At 42.0% G+C, this 8393-nt stretch overlaps 1 non-coding gene across 1 annotated transcript; it reads right to left on the bottom strand.

Annotated features, from left to right (window-relative positions):
• Nucleotides 1-7972: 7972 nt before the first annotated feature.
• Nucleotides 7973-8079, bottom strand: LOC141625537 (small nucleolar RNA R71). The gene has a single exon (XR_012535310.1). It is a non-coding gene; the product is annotated as a small nucleolar RNA R71 (small nucleolar RNA).
• Nucleotides 8080-8393: the final 314 nt, after the last annotated feature.

Raw genomic sequence — 8393 nt, 5'->3', positions numbered from 1 at the left:
AACACACTAAACTAGCTTGACAGACAGGCTTAATTTGGTGTGTAGCTAAGGGTAAAAAAGGCTAACTTTGGCTAATGTGGAGCTAAATGGGTGAAAATGAAAGAAAGGGAAAATTGCAAGCGCCTCCCTACGTGTGACACCGACCACAAACCCCAATGTATGCAAGGAAAAAGCAATCATATTTCATAAAAGTAAAAATTAATGAACATGTTATGCAAGGAGTATAGTACTCTCAATTCCTACATGACTGGTCATAAATCACACCATTATACGGCTCTAAAAACTTAGAAATTTTAAGTAGTTTGCCAATTTTTTCAGGTCAAGTCTATATGTTCAGCTGTATTTTTAACATTAACTCGTAGATATGCGCGTGACAAAGATAATAAAATGACAATCTGTTGTAAGGCTTAAGTGAAATGACAAATTACAGTGCAAAATTATCACGGAAATCTACCGTTCCGACTCTACCTATATGCAAAAGTAAACGTGAAATATTTTTGAATTTTTTGTATTTTTATGATTTTTTTGTGAGTTTTTCTCATAATATTTTGAAATAAAAAACAATGCAAGCAGAAAAACAAACGTGTAATGCAAAACAAATGCAAATGCAGACTCAAAGGATGCAATACCCTCCCCAAATCAAAACGGACAACGCCCTCGTTGTCCTCCAGCATACACCAGCAGAATATATAGGGAACGTGATAATTACAACCAATAAATGAATGAAATAAATAAATAAAAAGGAGATGAAAAATAAATAAAAGAAGAAATACTTACAATATGTACGAGCTTCCCCAAACCAACCAGAAAACTGGGGAAGTGAGTAGACCAGCAGCTACTCGTCAGCCTCCTCCTCCTCACCAACCGCCGTGTAGTCGGGGTTACGCTCCTGCTCCCGTCTCCTCCTCTCGTCACCTCTCGCCCTCTCATCCTACTCAGCTGTGTCCGCCTCGCTCTCCGGCTTTGGGTACCCCTCCGCCGGGTACCGGTAGAAAGAAGGGTGTGGCCAGCCGTCTCGAACGGGATGTTCTCTCCGCATGTGGTACTCACATAGAGGAAACAAGGCAAATGCCTGGTCCTGCTCTATACGAGCCACTCTCCTACACATATCAAGAAGCAAACCATCACGACGTCTTTGGTCCATGACCTCGGGCGCCTCAAAGGGTGGAGGAGGAACAATGTTAGCCGGCAGATCCGGCTGATTAACAGAAGGAGTAGGGATAGGGGTCGGTGTAGGCGTAGGCGTGGGCGTGGACGTCTGCCTAACCTGAGTCGGTGTGGACCCCTCTCCGGTCTCAGGTCTCTACAGCTTCTTAGAAGCGGAAGGACCAAGTAAAAGGTGGTAAGAAGGCAGAGGTGGAGGTAACCTACCCGACACAGTGGTCAAAGGTAAGAGACGGGGTAGGTCGGGAAAAGGTAAGGTCACGGACTTGGAACCACTAATCTTCCAAGTCCGCTGGTCCTTAGCTAACCAAAACATCGCCAGCATGGCGCTAATGTCAATGTACATATTCCTATCTACATGTGTCAAGCCACGGGGGAAGTCAGTGAAGAGGCTACGGGCAATGTGGGATGCCAACCCACCACAGGAAATCGTGCCCTTCCTCTTCTACCCGACAACGTTAAAATGTTGAGCTGTCAGATAAGCAATGTTAAGAACGAAGGGGTCGGCACTATCAATGTTCAAATAGCCCGCTAAAATAGACAACTCAACGTTGTTAGGCTCGTGGCGGCCAAACACCGTCTCCCCGAGGAGACGAAGAAAGTAACGGGCTGGGGGAAGATGGACGTGAGCCACCTTCCTCTGGTCAAAGGGAGTCTGTGCTAGAGTGGGCCAAAGTAAAGACATGAGCTTTCTAAGAGCATCCTGAGAGCCGTGATAAGTCAAACCTAACCTCCTCCCAAACTCGGCTAAGGTCCAAGTGAATGTTTGGTTAAAAAGTCGAAATGAAATACAAGAGCTCCCCGGGTCAGTGTCATAGGCAGCGGATGAGAAAGTAAAAGAGCTAAAAAACTCGAGGGTCACTTGCTCATATGTGAGCGCTCTCATCGTGGACAAACCCGTCATCCCAGTCCCGTTTAATAATTCAGCCACGGGTTCTAAAATCCCCAACTTGTCCAATGAAGAACGACACAGAAATCGTGTAGAGGTAATGTCACAGTCCATAAGATGCATGAAACGAGTACGATGAAGCGAGTTAATAAATTGTACCTGGGGGAATTCGGGAAGAGAGTCAAGAGAGTCATCGGCCACAAACCTAGCAGCGGCACATGCAGCAGTAGTAGAACCCCCTCCCTTTCCTCGCGAAGCAGAAGCAGCGGCAGCAGCTAGGCCAGGAGCACGGCCAGAAACTAGTCTCGGTACCAAGGCAAAAGGTGTGACTGTGACGGAGGGTGTCGACACAGCAAGGGTCGACACCAACTACGGTATAGAGGCAGTAGCAGTAGCGGTAACATTGACAGTGGGAGTAACAGCGGGGGTAGTGACGGTGGTGGCAGCAGGGACCACCGTCTCAGTAATAGACGGAACGGTAGAACTAGAGGTGGAGGGAATAGAGCTACTCTCCATCCTATTAATCAAAGTAAGTTCCTCAATCAAAAATAAGAAATCAAACACGAATTTACCCCCAAAATCGAAAATTTAAAACCATAATGCCAATAATCGAGCACGAAAACGCAATGAAACATTAAGGATTAAGAGAAGGAACTTACTTGATGAAATACCCAAGAGAAATTGCAACTAAAATCGACAAATAAGCACAAAATAATCGGATTAAAACCCAATTTTCGCAAACTCTAATTCGTAGAGAATCCCACAAAAAACACGAAATTTAAAGGGAAAAATAAGAGGCAATGGTCGAAATTATTGCAAGGAGTGATAATGGGTAAATAATTTGGTAATTAAGGGAAGAAAAATGGAGGATTTTGGGATTGAATATCGGGTTTATCGCAAATAAGGAAGGAGAAAGGTTGAAGAAAATGAAATAAAGTAAGGGAAAAGAGTACTCCCTTGCGTATTATTAGCTGTTGTCACTCGATCGAGTGATTTGAAACCACACTATCGAGACTTTTCTTCACCATTCTGCTCGATCGAAAACTTGGAATTTGTACGATCGAAATGTTCCTTCTCCTTCTTGGATTCTACTCGATCGAAAACAGTAGAATGTTCGATCGAGGACTTTAGCTCCCCATTTCTTCTCGATCGAGTACAGGACAACTCGATCAAGGAACCCTCAAATTGGACATTTCGATCGAGTACTCTTATTTACTCGATCGAGGGCTTTACCTGGCCATTCTGCTCGATCGAGTACAAAAAGTGCTCGATCGAGGCTTTTTCTTTTGGTACGCATCCCAATGCAGCATATCTTCCCCAAACCTGCATAGAAACACAGAAAAACACTTCCCGAAAATACCAAATTCACAATACGCAGTCTATATTCGGTCTTACGCTAAAAACTAACTACGCTATTGTCTAAAAAGCAAATAAAATGTCTAACAAAAATCCAAATTACAAAGTTTTTACAACGGGATATTTTCCGTTTATCGTCCGAAGCACTTCAACAGCCCACAGGAGGGCGTCTGACTGGAGGATGTCCCTTCAGCATCGCGGACCGTCCTCTTTGATCTCCATGAATTTGAACTGGTTGAAGAAGAATAGTTCACGTCCACATACGCCTTCACTTTCTTCTTTCCTTTGTCTTTCTTTTCCCGTTCATGATCTTTTTCCTTGGCATTATTTCCATCTGTGAGCTTGACTTTCATTGCACTTTTATCGACGGAATCTCCAATATCCACTTTGTTTATACCTACAACAATAGAAACAACAGAATTCTCCTCCATATTGCTCTCAGTCTGAGGCGGAGGTGTCAATATAGCAGCGCATGACTCAATATTATCAACTGGAGAATCTGTGTTAGGGTCTATAGAGGGTAGAGCGTTGCAAGGTTGAACCTGCATAAGAGCCCTACGAACATTGGACTGATAGAAAATCCGCTACTCCTCACCTACCTGAAAAGTAAGAGTCTTTCCCCCGACATCTATCACTGCGCGAGCAGTAAATAAGAATGGTCGTCCTAAAATGATAGGAGTGTATGAGTCTTCGGGGATGTCTAAGACTACAAAGTCAACGGGAATAAAGAATTTCCCGATATTTACAAGTATGTTCTCTAAGACACCTAGGGGCCGTGATAAAGTACGGGCGGCCATCTGCACAGTCATGTTGGTACACTGAAACTTAGTCAAACCAAGTCTCTTGGCGAGAGACAACGGTAAAACGCTCACGCTGGCTCCCAGATCACATAACGCATTATCAATCAAATGGGTCCCTATATGGCATGGAATAGAAAAGCTACCCGGGTCAGACAGTTTGGATGGTGTCTTATTTTGAATTAGGGCAGTGCCCACTTCAGTCAAAGCTACCATTTCATGATCTTTAATATGCCTCTTACGAGTTAACATTTCTTTCATGAATTTCATATAAGAGGGTACCCGAGTTAGCAATTCGGCGAAAGGAACGTTAACGTGATGGCTCTTTAAAATATCAGCAAATTTACCGAACTGTTGTTCAGCCTCCCTGTTCTGCAATCACCTCGGGAAAGGGACCGTGATAGGAATTTCTAAACCTTCATTTCTTTTTGCCAAAGAATTAACATGATCAGCTTCATTTCTACTCGATCGAGCATACATTCCCTTCAATCGAGTAGCTTCTTCATCATTTCTGTTCGATCGAGTACTATTACCCACTCGATCGAACGCTCCTATTTCAACATTACTCGATCGACCATCAGATCCATTCGATCGAATAGTTTTCTCAGTTTTTTCCCTTGATCGACCTCCAGTGATGAGTCGATCGAGTACTTTCTTCGGATTCAGCATATTTTCGTCAAGGGACGACTGTTCATGTTCAGGAACTGCAACTTTCGAGTCTGATTTATCATTTTCAGATGGCATTTTAGGTCCCTTATAGGAAAGACCGCTCCTCAGATTAATTAAATTCACCATCTCATGATGTTTCTTATCAGGCTGGGACGGTAAATGACCCGGCTGCCTCGAAGCTTGATTGGTGGAGAGTTGAGCTATTTGAGGCTCAAGTGACTTTATTGATGCATCTTTTTGTTGGTCACTTTTTTGCAATTGGATTGTCAATGACTGAATCATCGACTTCAACTCAGGCACATCACTTATACCACTGGACGAAGCACCTTGTTGCGGCGGTGGGAAAGATGGAGGCTTTTGAAAGCCTTGTTGAGCTTTATGAGGTGGAGCGTATGGTTGTTACTGCTGCGGTGGAGGTGTAGGATTCAATACATTCTGGCTCGTCCATCTCAAGTTAGGATGGACACCATTCTGATGATTATAGTAGAAGCCTCTTTGCCTGTATTGTTGAAAGGCAAAAACCTGCTCCTTCTGGGCTAGACAGTCTACAGCAGTGTGACCATCATTACTACCACACCTCTCACATGAAACGGTTTCTTGTCTAGTCAACAAGTGAATCGTTTGTTGATCTCCAGCAGCCTGCAACTCCAATTTGTCAAACCTGGCATTCATGGCTTCCAGCTGAGCGACAACTGCACTATCAATAGAATAAACTGTTCTAATTCCTCCTCTTGGGTTCCCATATTCAACAAAATGGGTAGCCATCTCCTCAATGATTCTCCAACCTTTGTCATCATCGATATTCTTTTGGAACCCACCATTTGATGCAGCATCAAAAATAGTGATGTGACTCATATTTGAGCACATATAGTCCCCGAATTAACCTCGTTCCTATGCTGTATAGCACTTATTTGGGTCATTTACTATCTTTAGTTTCCCATTTTGCATATTCTTTGAGGTTTTGTCTCCTTGGTAGGAAAGGATTGATAACCTTGCATTTAGGAGGCGAAATGGAGCTAAATGGATCGCATCCAATGACCAAGCATCAAAGAGAAGACCAACACTAGAGGCCTAAGTAGATAATAAAGTGAAATGGACAATGATGAAAGTATCCTTGCATCCCCGACATGATCCTTGCGGATTGTTGAGGAGCAGAAGAAGAGAAGCAATCTATCCAGGAAACCGAGCGGCTCAAAGCACAAGGGTCTGAGCGTCTTGTTCCCAGGACGAGCAGATTGCAGTACCAGAACCCGAGCGTCTCACAGAGGATCCGAGCGGATCACAAGTCAGAATAACCCGTGCCATACCACGGGACGAGCGGATCGAGGCAGGACTAGCAAGAGGATCCGCTCATTTCCCTCGGGAGTAGCATTTCCTCAACTTTTCTTAGGGTCTTAATAGTCATTTAAGCCCTTAGTAACCCTAATCTTTGTACCTAATCTTTAGTATAAATACCCCTTTGTACTACCTAGATTAGCATCATTCCTAGAATCAACTCTTATGCTCTCTTAATCAATTCTTAATCATCTTAATTTAGTTGTAATACAATTTCTCAATATTAATCACATCTTAATCTTTCCTTAATTTCTCTATTGTTCTTCCTTTATTTTGGGTAATTAGAAGATTATTTGGGTTTATTTGGAGGATTGACAACCTTCCATCAATCATCAAGTACTTCTATTATTCTTTTCTTTATTATTTGGAATCATCTTCATAGGTATAATTATCTCTTAATCTTGTTTCATTATTATTAAGCACTTTCATTTATTCATCATGTTTTGCTTCGTTAATATGATTGACAACCTTATTAGCATGCTAAACTTGGTCATGAGTGAGTAGTTTCCTTAGCTAGGGTTAATGGGGAATTAGGGGAAACAAACATGGGGATTGATTTATGCTTAATCTAATATGTTTTCATAATTAAATTGCTTGCTTGTTGAGATTTCAACTTATGCACATGTTATGTTTGATGAAATGCGAGCCTATGAATCCTTGCATTTTTTGATTCATCACCTATCTATTCAATGAGGTTTGTAAGTTTATGAACCAACTCGAGCCTCATTAGACCATGCATAAAGTTGAATAGGAAGGATTAAGTCGACTTGTAGGTGTTGTACAATCTAATCGATTCGGCTCCGGGACCCAGACCTTCTTAAGGATTGTAAGATATGCACTAATTCGATCCCATCACAACAATAAGTGCTTGCTATATAATTGGGAACATGTTTGTATGATCAAACTCCCATGAATCCCCTATGAACCCATGACACTCTAGTGCCTTTAATCAATTGTTTACAACTCCTTTTAATTGCCTTGCTTTGCTTTCATTACTTTTCTTTCATCTTGTTGATTAGTTTAGATTACACATTACCTCAACCCAAATTGTGACACCCCAAGACATAGCTATTTGCAATTGAGAATCCTACATCAATACCCGTCCCTTGGGATCCGACCTTTACTTACTTCTTTACTCAGAGTAGTTTGTGAAGTTATAAATATTGTTTTGGTTGGTAGCTTTTGACGACGAGTTTGAAACCGGACCAAAAATGGCGCCGTTGCTGGGGACGGTGTTAAATTGATTTGATTTTCATTAATTGTTTTTAGTTGTGTATTTCTTTACCTTGGGGAAGTAAAACTCCTCAAGGTTGTTCTAATTGTTTTCAAGTTATTTGATATTTTGCATGACTAGGAGTTCACAAGGTAGTTTATTACCTATTGATTTTGAGATTGAAAGAACCTTAACCAACAATAGAAGAGTTGCTATAGGTACTTCAAGAGTTGTAGGTATTGGAGAGATTGTGAACTTTCAACCAAATAACATTGAGTTTACCAACCCTTTTGCAAGAGAAGGAGAGGATAACCCAATACAAAACCCACCACAAAATCAACCCACAATGCCTAAATTTTCATCACACTCCGTACCAACCGAGGAGAACCTACCAAATGGTACTCCTACACCACCACATTTCCTTTTTCTTTGATTGGTACCGCAAAGCAATGGTTGAAGAGCCTAGACAAGGCTACCCTTGGTATTGATTCATGGAAGAAGTTAGCACTTGCTTTCTACAAGAAATTATATCCTTCGGAGAAGACTAACATGTTGAGAGCCCAAATCACGGGGTTTAAGCAAAGAGATGAGGAATCATTGTATGAAGCATGGGAGAGATTTAAGGACACTTGTCGTTTTTTTCCACACCATGGACTTAGCGAGTGGTTCCCTGTGCAACAATTTTGGAACGGTTTATATGAAGATTCCCACAATATCGTCAATATGGGATCCAATGGGATGTTCACCGAAGTTGATGACAATCAAACATGGGCCAAAATCGAAGAGATGGCGGTTCATAATTCACAATATAGTAGGCCTCGAAAGGCTACTAGAGGAGGAAAGTATGAAATAGATTCCATCACTCAATTGGGTGCTCAACTAAGTGCTCATATTGACACCATCAATTTGAAGTTTAAGAAGGCCATGACTAAGCTTGATGAAGCTTCCAAATCACCCAAACAACATGTTA

This window comes from Silene latifolia, chromosome X (assembly GCF_048544455.1).
Source record: "Silene latifolia isolate original U9 population chromosome X, ASM4854445v1, whole genome shotgun sequence".
Taxonomy (NCBI): domain Eukaryota; kingdom Viridiplantae; phylum Streptophyta; class Magnoliopsida; order Caryophyllales; family Caryophyllaceae; genus Silene; species Silene latifolia.
Note: the sequence above shows the minus strand (reverse complement) of the source record. Positions and strands in the feature narration are given on the sequence as shown.